This window comes from Emys orbicularis, chromosome 6 (assembly GCF_028017835.1).
Source record: "Emys orbicularis isolate rEmyOrb1 chromosome 6, rEmyOrb1.hap1, whole genome shotgun sequence".
Lineage (NCBI taxonomy): Eukaryota > Metazoa > Chordata > Testudines > Emydidae > Emys > Emys orbicularis.
In genome coordinates, this window is record NC_088688.1 from 46,109,916 (window position 1) to 46,120,733 (window position 10,818).

The following is a 10,818-nucleotide window of genomic DNA, read 5'->3' on the forward strand; positions in this document are numbered from 1 at the left end:
TAGGGGGTCATGGTCTGGCCCACATGTCACCTCTGCTGCCTACCCATCAGCCCTTTACATGCTCCCCTCCTCACTGTTCTCTCCCCGCTTTGCCCCTTTGCCCCCCACTAGCCCACTACTCCTCTATACCCCTGTCATAAACATACAGCTAAGGGTAGCATAAAATCCCTCTTTACCCTGTAAAGGGTTAATTCCTCTTTTACCTGTAAAGGGTTAAGAAGCTCAGATAACCTGGTTGGCACCTGACCAAAAGGACCAATAAGGGGAGAAGATACTTTCAAATCTGTGGGGGGAAGGTTTTTGTTTGTTTTTTTTGTTTTGCTCTCTCGGAGTCAGCAAAGGAACCAGGGCAGGGTAAATACATCTCCCTAAGCCATATCTGGACTAAGCATCTAGTATTGCAGAAATAGTAAGTAATAGCAAAGAAATGCGTTAGATTATTTTTTGTTTTAGCTTGTAAATTTTCCCTGTGCTAAGAAGGAGGTTTTATCCCTGTTTTTGTAACTTTAAAGTTTTGCCTAGAGGGGAAATCCTCTGTGTTTGGAATCTTTTTGTTACCCTGTAAAAAGTTATCTTCCATCCTGATTTTACAGAGGTGATTCTTTTATCTTTTTTTTAAAATAAACTTCTTTTAAGAACCTGATTGTTTTTCAGTGTCCTAAAGACCCAGGGGGGTTGATCTGTGCTCACTTTGTAACCAGTTGGTTAGGATATTATTCTCAAGCCTCCCCAGGAAAGGGAGTGTAGGGGCTTGGGGGGATATTTTGGGGGGAGGTAGGGCTCCAAGTGGCCCTCCCATAATGTTTGTTTAAATCACTTGGTGGTGGCAGCGATCAAGGACAAGGTGGAACTTGTGCCTTGGGAAAGTTTTAACCTAAGCTGGTAAAAATAAGTTTAGGGGGTCTTTCACGTGGGTCCCCACATCTGTACCCCAGAGTTCAGAGTGGGGAAGGAACCCTGACAACCCCCCTGGCGGGGCATGTCCCACTCCCAGCGGTGTATGGAGACCCAGCCCCCTCCTTCCTCCCCTGCTGCCTCTGGCTGGGCATGGGGCACTGCCCATGAGGAGCTGAACCCTGCATGTGCCAAAGCCACCCAGAGCCCTGCGCAGCACCAGGTGGACATTATACCGGCCCGGGGGAGCCTCTCAACCCCTCAGATAAGCACTGGAGGAGGGAGGGGAAGTGATTTCCAGCCCAATCTGCAGGCTCCCCAGGGGCTTAGCATCCTCTTCTCTCTCTCTCTCTCTCTCTCTCTCTCACACACACACACACACACACACACACACACACGCTGTTCCGGGTCCTGGCCCCAAGGAGTGCGGGACTGCCCCATCTCCATGGCGCCCTCCCCCGCTAAGCCACCTCTGGCTGGGCTCCTGGGCTGCTGAAGCCTCGGCAGTCAAGTTCCCTGGGGCTCTGGTGCACAATGCCTCCTTAGTGCTTAACCCCTTCCTGCCTGCGCTGCAGCCAGGGGACAGGAGGCAGCTGGTTTATGTCGGTGGCCAGCAGCAGCATGGAGGTGTTAGCTGCCTTTCCGTGCTGTGCGGGCAGGAAGGGCCGGGAGCTGCTTCCAGCCGCAGGGGGGAGGGAGAGGGAAGGGATGATCTTTGCAAAGACACGGGCCAGGTCATCCCTGCCTCACTCCTCCCTCTGCGTCTGGAAGCAGCTCCTGTCCCTTCCTGCCCGCACAGTGTCAAAAGGCTGCTGCTGGCCACGTTCGGGTGTGAACCCTCCCTGGCAGAAATCTGGGGGGCACGTGACCCTGCCTGCTCCCCCACGAGTCACCTCTGTAACAGCGGCGGCTGGGCTCCTGTCCCACAGGTCTGGGTCTGGCTCTCTGCTCTGGGCGTTGCGACCTGGCCTGCACAGTTGCAGCACCACTCAGGTTTGGCACAGCCATGCTCCCCCCCCCCCCCCAAATTTCAGTGTGTGGCATTGCAACCCATCGCACAGGATCGCAATGCCACTCCGGTTTGGCATGGCTGCCCCTTTGTCATGATGGAGGGACCACCAGGCACCCTACTCATACTCTCTAGTCCCCTGTTTACACATCCAAAGATCACATTAGCCCTTTGGCCATAGTGTTGTACGAGGAGCTCCTGTTCAGCTGATTATCAACCACGACCCTTCAGTTATGTGGCATAATGTATTTGCAGAAGTTACAGAGGAAAACCTTTAGAAACTGCAAATGCAGATGTTTTCTGGAGCCAGCTTTTGGGCCACGAAGCTCACAGCTGTCAAACTGTGGCCTTTTGATCAGGAATTCGAGTAGGGAGGAGTTGGGGCAGAGCAGTCCCCCTCCACTTCCTGGTTTCGATAAGCAGTGCTCCTCTGCAGCTCCCGCTCCCCTTTTGGGTGGTGTGGTGGGAGCTCTCTCTCCCTTAGCCACCTCATCGAACATAAGGAGATGTCAGGGCTTATCTCATTTTTCCTTCGGGGGTCGAGGGGGAAATGACTTCCTTGTAAAGTTAGACTTAAACTGGTCCATAGGATGAAAGCTTCTCATTGAACCTTCCTGGAACTCATAGGTTTTCAGTCTTCTCCCAACCTCTTACAAAGGGCTCCTTAGGGTCTGCTGTCAACCGATGGCCAGAGGCCCCTCAGTTTTCAGAAGATCCCAACATCAGTTAGCAGCTGCATATGCTGCTGCTGCTGGCACTGGGACTGCTGCATGTTCCCAGGGGGCTGGATCTTCTGCTGGGCAGCCCATGTGACTTCTTGCCACAAAGAAGGGCCACTCAGAGTGTGACGGGCAGCGTGGAGCAAGCTCCAGACTCAGAGCGAGGAATTGCGACATTCTAACGAACTGGACTACAAGCAAATCCCAGCTCTGCCATTTGACTAAGGCCTCAGGGGGAGTCATCACCTAACCTTTGTGTTTTAGTTCATCCGCTACTCGAATGGGGAGTGATGCTTATCTACCTGACAGGGTGTAGAGGTGATTAGTTAATGTCTGAACAATGCTGTATGTGGGTTTTCTGATGAACACAAACCCTCCTGTGGCTGAGTGACTCCCCAGTTTATTTTGACAATTGTTCTTTGCATAACAACTTATGCTTTAGTCATCCACAAGTCTTGAGGCTCTATGAGGGGGTAACTGGATGAAATATAGTGACCTGTGAGATACAGGAGGGCAGACTAGATGATCTAATGGTCCCTTCTGGCTTATCCCCTGTGAAATGCTGGCAACTAGGCATGGACCCCAAGATAAGCAGCTGGTCTCCAACACTCCATTAGCAATCTGAGATGTGTGTGTGTTGGTCAGGGTGAACCTGAAGATCTCTCCTTCCCCCACACACAGACACACACACACACACACCTGAATTTTGCCTGAACTGCCTACAGGTTCCCCTTTTGGCTACTAGAGGCCACTGTGACACAAAGTAGCCAAAGCTGCTGCCTCTAGTACCATGGTGCCCTGATGTGCTCTGAGGAGGAGAGTCTGTAGCAGGCAAAACACAGGAGATTTGTCCCCTCCCCTAGTTTGTGTTACTGCAGGAGTCATAGGTAGCCTACAAGCTGGAGGAAGGGGGCAGCTGCTGGATCCTACCACAGGATTGAGGGATAGGAGGCTTCAAGGGGGAGCGGGGAAGGCTGTGGAAGGAGGAGTGAGTTGGGCCACAAGCAGCTATGTGTCTATGTGAGCACATTTTGTATGCAACTGAGGTTGTGTTTGCAGTCTGCAGTTGTCACCCACACATTGGAAGCTCAAACACCAAGAGGCACAGCAACAAAACTGTATTCTATTTTGTCACTCTCATGAGTTTTGAACTCAGGGTTGGCAATATAGCACACTTATATCAAAGATGTATTATGTCTGGGAGTACCCTAAAGAGTCCTCCTTAGGCCAGTGCTGTGTATAATGGGTGTTATGGGCATGAAATTATTTCATGGGGCCACTGAAAAATGCTAAGTCTGGGCCTTTTGAGGATGACAGTTGTGTTGCCATAAAAGGGTAAAAGCAAATTTTTGTTAGAAGCCCCTTTGTATTACAGTCGAGAGGAAACATTATGAAATTAGTCAATATTGTAAATGATGGTTTGATGGGAGTTTGAGGCAGCGTGATACCATGAATATCAATTTTGTTTGAAACAGTGGATGATAATGAAAACTTTTCATTTAGTAGTGACTCACGTGTAATATACTGCTTTTCCTTTGATAGGAAATGATGTGTGAATGAAATCTATAGTTGCTATGATTAGTTGTTGCTGATCTTTAAAGACAAAGTGAAAAAAGTGGGAAGTGCGTCAATTTATCAACAAGCAAATCGCTCAGCTACCAGAAGTAATGTGGATCTAAATAAAAATGATTATAATGAATCACTTCCCTGAAGTATAATTTAGCTTGTATTTAGTACTGAGTAGGTAAAGCTTTGGGGTTGTAAGAAGTTTTACTTGAGTTCATGCAGAAAAACAAAAATTCTTTAAGGAAAAAAATATCTTTGTTACATAAGGCAATTACATGTCTGCAGTGTCTCCAGTAATGGGGTTCACTAGTATAGATTGCCTGTATGTACAGGTGAATAAAGATCCCCTTTAAATAGAATAAAATCTGCCTTGCACGTTAAGCCAGAACATTTTGACTTCATTGAAGTTACATTTTAAATCTTCTAAGAATAGAGATATTCTATAGCAAAGCTGTTTATATCATCCAGCACTTGGTGCAATCTACAAACCTACATTTTTCATTGTTCAGCTTTTTTGGAGACTGTTGCCTAATTACAGATAAAACCTTCCATGCAATCAACCTTCAATCAAGTGAATTGAATGGCACAGTTTCATCGCATTAGTGTTAGCAGTACATTTAGTTATAAATATAAAGCATTCGGAAAACCATTTAAATATTTAGACTCCCATTCAGAAGGATGACACTTGTCCTGTTCAGAGCATGGTTATTTCCATTGCCAATCATCACAGACCAGTTCATCCTGGTTGTTACCAAGGCAATTCAATACCTGTTTTAAAAAACTATTAAATAAATACTGGCGTGGCTCTCTGCCCTTGGACAATGTCAGCCGATCTCTGATTAGTTGCCTTTTGAGTTTTAAGTGCAGAGGACTTCATTGGTGGAACAAACAAATAAATCGAAGGCAGTATGATGGAGCAGTCTGACAGTTGCATCACAATGCCAGAGGTTTGAGTGTGGGATTGCTCATGCCCCTATTCCTTCCCGGCTCTGCTTCGTATCTTGTTTTCTCAGGAACCAACAGTAGCAAATTCCAATTGTGGTTTTAAAGCATTTCTACTGTGCTCTCTGCAGTTAATAACCACTAAGGCCTCAATAAATACAGCAAGATAGGTTTAAATATGCATTGATTTTTCACATGAGGAAAAGCTGCATCTGCAGCACAAAGAATGGCTTGTGTTTTTGTACAAAATACACTATGGAATGAGGTTATATAAAAGCTTTATCAGCATGAGTTTGGAAGGCAACATTAATCACGAGTGGTGAAGCGACAAGTGAATCATGCAGTTCATTCCAGCCAAGTGCCAACAAACGCTGTGTGTATAACACTCAGCGGAATTACTAGAGACATTTGTAGAGAATACTCCTTGTCATAGCCCTCCACCTATAAAGTTAGTATTTCTTAGTACCAAGATCCTGAATGCACATACCTTGGAAGAAGATAATTCTAACTAAATTTTAATCCCTGAAAATAATCTAAAATAGCTTTTGTGTTAATAATATTGCTATTTTAAGGCCAAATATATTAGGTCATATTAGGACTAGAAAACATTACTGCATCCCATTAGAGAGTCAGAAATCTACCTTTAAACCCTGTAACAATGTTAGAGAAAGAGGCATTGAGTTGGGGAGTGCCACTCCCCATCCTCTACTGAAAGTAGCAGGGACCTCCTCTCCTTGGTTTGGCGGAGCAGCTCTTTTCAACAGCTCCCCACACCTCTTTGGCTCTTCAGTTTCAATCTGTTTTAACCACTCACTGGGTGTATAGCAGCCATTTTCAGCCGTGAACTGGTCCTGAGCTTTTGAACCCTAAATCTGTCACTGGTCCTGCGCTTGCTGCTCATCTTGCAGGTCAGACCAGGGTAGTTCCAGGGGAAAATTCCGCCTTTGGGGAGGAAAGAAGCAAACATTTGTTAGGCAGTTTTTTAACGTGGTAGCCTGGTTCAGTGTGCCTTCTAAGTTCGAAATTCTACTGCTGGTCCCAGTGATCTCACCTGCTCTGCCCAGTGATCCAGCTTCACTGGGACTATATAATGCAAGGCTGTGATATCCATGGGTGAGATGGACCCCTCGTATAGTAAAAACTTGATAAGGAGGCTTAGAGAGAGGTTCCTCTCTAGGCCAGTGGTTTTCAATCTTTTTTCATTTGCGGACACCATTTTGAATGAAGATGCGAACCCCTTTGGAAATCTTAGACAAAGTCTGCGGACCGCATGGGTTTGTGGATCACAGGTTGAAAACCACTGCTCTAACATCATTCCATTGGAACCCCTCCCAAAATGAGCTGGAGGACTAGCCCCAAACCTGCCACGTCCATATGCACACACTCCGTGGCTGCATTGGCTCTAGAGTCCTGGGGTAAAATCCTGGCCCTATTGAAGTCAATGGAAGTGTTGCCCTTAGATATCAACCCAGTGTCCACCTCCCGCTGAGCACAGCAGTCGCTGAAAGAGGATTGGTGGGAGAGGTAATAGGGCTTGAGGCTGGGTCACCTCTTCAATCGATCTTCATGGGGCTGGTAGGGGAAGCACATAATTTCCCTGTCTCGTGGCCTCAGGTAATAAAGGGCTGCCCTTTCCCCCCCCCCCGATCCCAACCCTGCGGGGGCATAGTGCTGCAGAATCGCCAGTGGGGTAGGTGAGATCTGGGGAGTAAGAGGGAGCTGCAAGTGTGGAGGGCACACCTGGCCCCATGTCACAAAGTGCACGGGTTTGTGATAAATTGCACACCACGTGTTAGAATCAAAACTCCAAAATGCCTCATGTTAGGGTTAATGCTCTATACATATAAGATAGCCAATAACAGGAGAGAAGCTGTGAAATGTTTGCATCAGTCTCAACACGTCTTCCAACCACACAATAGCACTGTAGCAACATAGCAGTCTGGGACACTAGACAAATACTTTCATTTGGTTTGGAGGTACACAACCATTATTTAGTAATAGTCCCACAAGGAGTGGAGAAAAGTAATGTGCACTCTTAACATGTGACACTATACCTTGGGGGAGTGCCCTGTAACCCTCATATTCATCATTTTTGTATAATTGTGATATTTCATATAAAGCATGCCATGTAAGGTATCATGGGAAAGGTTATGATCTGCTGAAAGCCATTGTTCTATCTAAATATGTATATCGTTAGTGCATATGAAGTTATGAGATTGTGTTGTGTGGTTGTTACTAACACTGTGCTGTGAGTTGGGGTATCGCCCAGATATTAGATCCCCAGAGACAACAACAAGGGAGGTAACCAGTGCCCGGGCGGGTGTCAAACAACCATCAACAGCCATTGTCCAGCAAGAGAGTTACTTGCACAAGGCCACACCAGGGGAATTACTCACTTGCACAAGGCCACACATGGGGAATTGCTTAACCTTGCCTGGTGACTCAGCAACGCCCACCAGACATGCTTGGTCTTGTGTTCTCCAAGCACATGGAATGAGGATATAAAATAGAGGGAAGAGGCCTCATGGTTTGTCCTATATCTCCTCCCACCTATGCTGAAGGCACCGAAAATGCTGGAGCTGAGGAGACTGGTCCCCAGGCTAACAGGGAGAGCCTGCGTATGAAAGACTGTAACCCTCCTGCAGCATCCAGTGGGGTGAGAAATACTGCTTAGTCCAGATATTGCCTAGTGTATTAAGACTGAGAATTTAGACTGCGTGCTTATTATTTATTTTCCTTTTGTAACTACTATAATTTTTGCCAATCACTTATAATCACTCAAAATCTATCTTTTTGTAATAAATAACCTTATTCTAATGTTTATCCTTACCAGTGAGTTTGATTGAAGTATTTGGTAAATCTGCTCAGGTTTAAAAGGCTGTTGCATGTCCACTTTCCATTGATGAAGTGGTGAACCAATTAAAAAATTGCATTGCTCAAGAAAGGTCTTGAACAGCGCAAGATGGTATATTCCTGAGGTACAAAGCTGGGAGCTGGTGTAATTTGGCTAGTGACTTGCTCTGTGTCAGTGGTTCTCAAACTTTTTTTTTCGCGGACTGCTTGAAAATTGCTGAGGGTCTTACCGATTTTTCCAAATGTTGTTTGTACCGTTAGCTAACTATTATAAAGCACTATGGATAAAAGCGTTATATAAAAAAAAGTTAATAATAATTAATGTTTTTTTGTTCTACAAATAAAAGCACACAACTCATATTTTAATATCAGTAGTCTTGCCTTTCTAATGCGATGGATGTGCCCTCTCTCCCCGCCGCCGCAGCTCCCAAGCTGGGGCTGGGAAGGAGGGGAGTCTCTTCCTCTCTCCCCACTGCAGCAGCCCCTGAGCTGGGGCTGGGAAGGAGGGCCGTCTCTCCCTGGCAGCTGCGGCCCTGGAGCTGGGGAAAGTCGCCTCTTTCTCTGGCCACCGCAGCCCTGCAAGTCCCAAATTCCCCCCACCCCTTCTTCTCACCCCACTTCCCCCTCCCACCTACCCCCTATTTCCCCCAAGGCCACCACCTCACCTTACATGTGCGTCTTCTCCAGGGTCCCGACACCTAATTAGTGGAGCCACGCCTGTGCGGCTCCACTAATTAGATTCATTCTCTCGTGTACAGCCACCCAGACATGCACCTTAGAGGGAACTCTCCATGGACCACCTGAATGGAGCTCATGGACCACAGTTTAAGAACCTGTGCTCTGTGTGATTCGTGAGTGGCTCTGGGAGCATTCATGCAATCTAGTTGGATGTGGGGCTCCACATGTGGATATACTGAGTGGTAACAGCACCTGGAGGGGTTTGCTGCTTGTCACCAGTAAGACACTGTAAGAGACAACCAAGATTAGCAAGTTAAGGGGGCACAGTGGCCGTACACAGGGCCAGTCCAGGCACCAGCTAAAGAAGCAGGTGCTTGGGGCGGCCAGTACCAAGGGGCGGCACTCCGGCCGCTATTGGGGCGGCATGTCTGGGGTCTTCGGCGGCAATTCAGCGGCAGGTCCCTCCGAAGAGTGGAGCGGAGCAATTGCGCTGCCACGGCTTTTTTTTTTTTTTGCCGCTTGGGGCGGCAGAAAACCTGGAGCCGGGCCTGGCCCTACAGTCCCAGGTTGCACCCTGGGGATCCTGTCACATAGGTACACAACCATTATTCAGTACTAGTGCCACAAGGACTAGAGAAAAGTAATGTGCACTCTTAACATTGGCTCAGTAATAAAACAGCACTTGCAGTACGAGAATATATCACTACTGCACTGTAAGCAACATTTACAATCCCAGGGTGTCAATTTAGACTTCATACCAAAACATTACAAATGCTGAAACAGTGAGCAGTAGCATTCTTGTTCATAAGGTGGCAAGGTGTTCTGGTGACTGCAGCAAAGGATGGTGCCTGGGCTAGCTATTATGGCTCGTTCTTCACATTGATTTTGTCCACATGCTGTATAACTGCCATGGTTAGTAAGCGCATGAATAGCCATATGTCACCCTTGTCTGTGGTCAGTGCAACAGTTCATGGTTGTCTCCTTGCTATGTAGATGGAATCTTCTACTGTGCTGTGTAACTGGGCTAACTGGTCCTCCTAGACTATCTATATAGCATGGCATACTAAAGTGCATTGCCCTATATGTTGCTGGTGCCACTGTGCATACAGCTTCTAGGTCCTCTGGATACACCCCTTAGGCACTTCATTGCCTTGCAGCTTGTATAGCCATTTACATGCTTGCAAAGGAGGGTGTAAAGTACCATCAGCTCAGACACTTTCCACTCATGCTGATGTTAGAACGCTGCCTTCACTTGGCATGGATATAAACTACTACATAATGTAAGAAGCAGCAGACAGTAGGCCCTCTATCCCCTTCTGCTGCTAGCGTATAGCATTTTAGGTTTTCCTGGGATACACTGATACAAAGCATGATGGGTATCTCACACACACACACACACATAATGTGATTGCACTGTGAGAAAGAAACGGCTGTGTGAACACCTCTCAAGCATGTTTTTTGTAACAGATTCTGAAGAGGGTGTCATGATCTGGTTCCAAAAAGATAATTTTACTGTTAACCCTTTTTCACACACACAGATAGCCGAAGTGCAGGGCCCTGCAGGTTGTTTCCACTAGAAGGAGAAATTGATGATAGAGACAGGTATTTTCTTTGATGCAATCTTGTTTATTTACAAAGACTATACACAAAATCCTGTCTCCCTGAATACTGTAGGAACAAATAGCAGGAGAAAGTTTCTTTGCTTCCTATTCCAAGCCTGCCTTCCCAGCCAGCATTCTGTGCCCCAAAAGCTTTCTCTCAGGGCCACATTACCAGCATTTCTGTTACTGTCAGCTTGGCTTTCTGCTTGCTTCTGTCTTCTCTCACACAGAAATGCACGCTCCCACAAAACAAAACCCAGCTATAAACCCTCTGCCCATATCATTCTAATTCCTGGGCAGACTCACATGTGTTTTTGGTTAAGGCACTGCATGTACCTGTGTTTAGGACGAAAACTCCTGTTATTTCATAAAGGAGCCTAACTGTTTCTTACCGCTATCTTAAGTGAGGGGTAGTGGTTACACCCACCTGTTTCAATGATGATTCACCCAACCCACAACAGAATTTATAGGTTCAGAACAGGGTCCCCAAAGTTAGGCTCCTACAGAAGTGTCAGTTTTCAGAGATGCTGAGGCCTTAGCAACTGCCACTGATTTC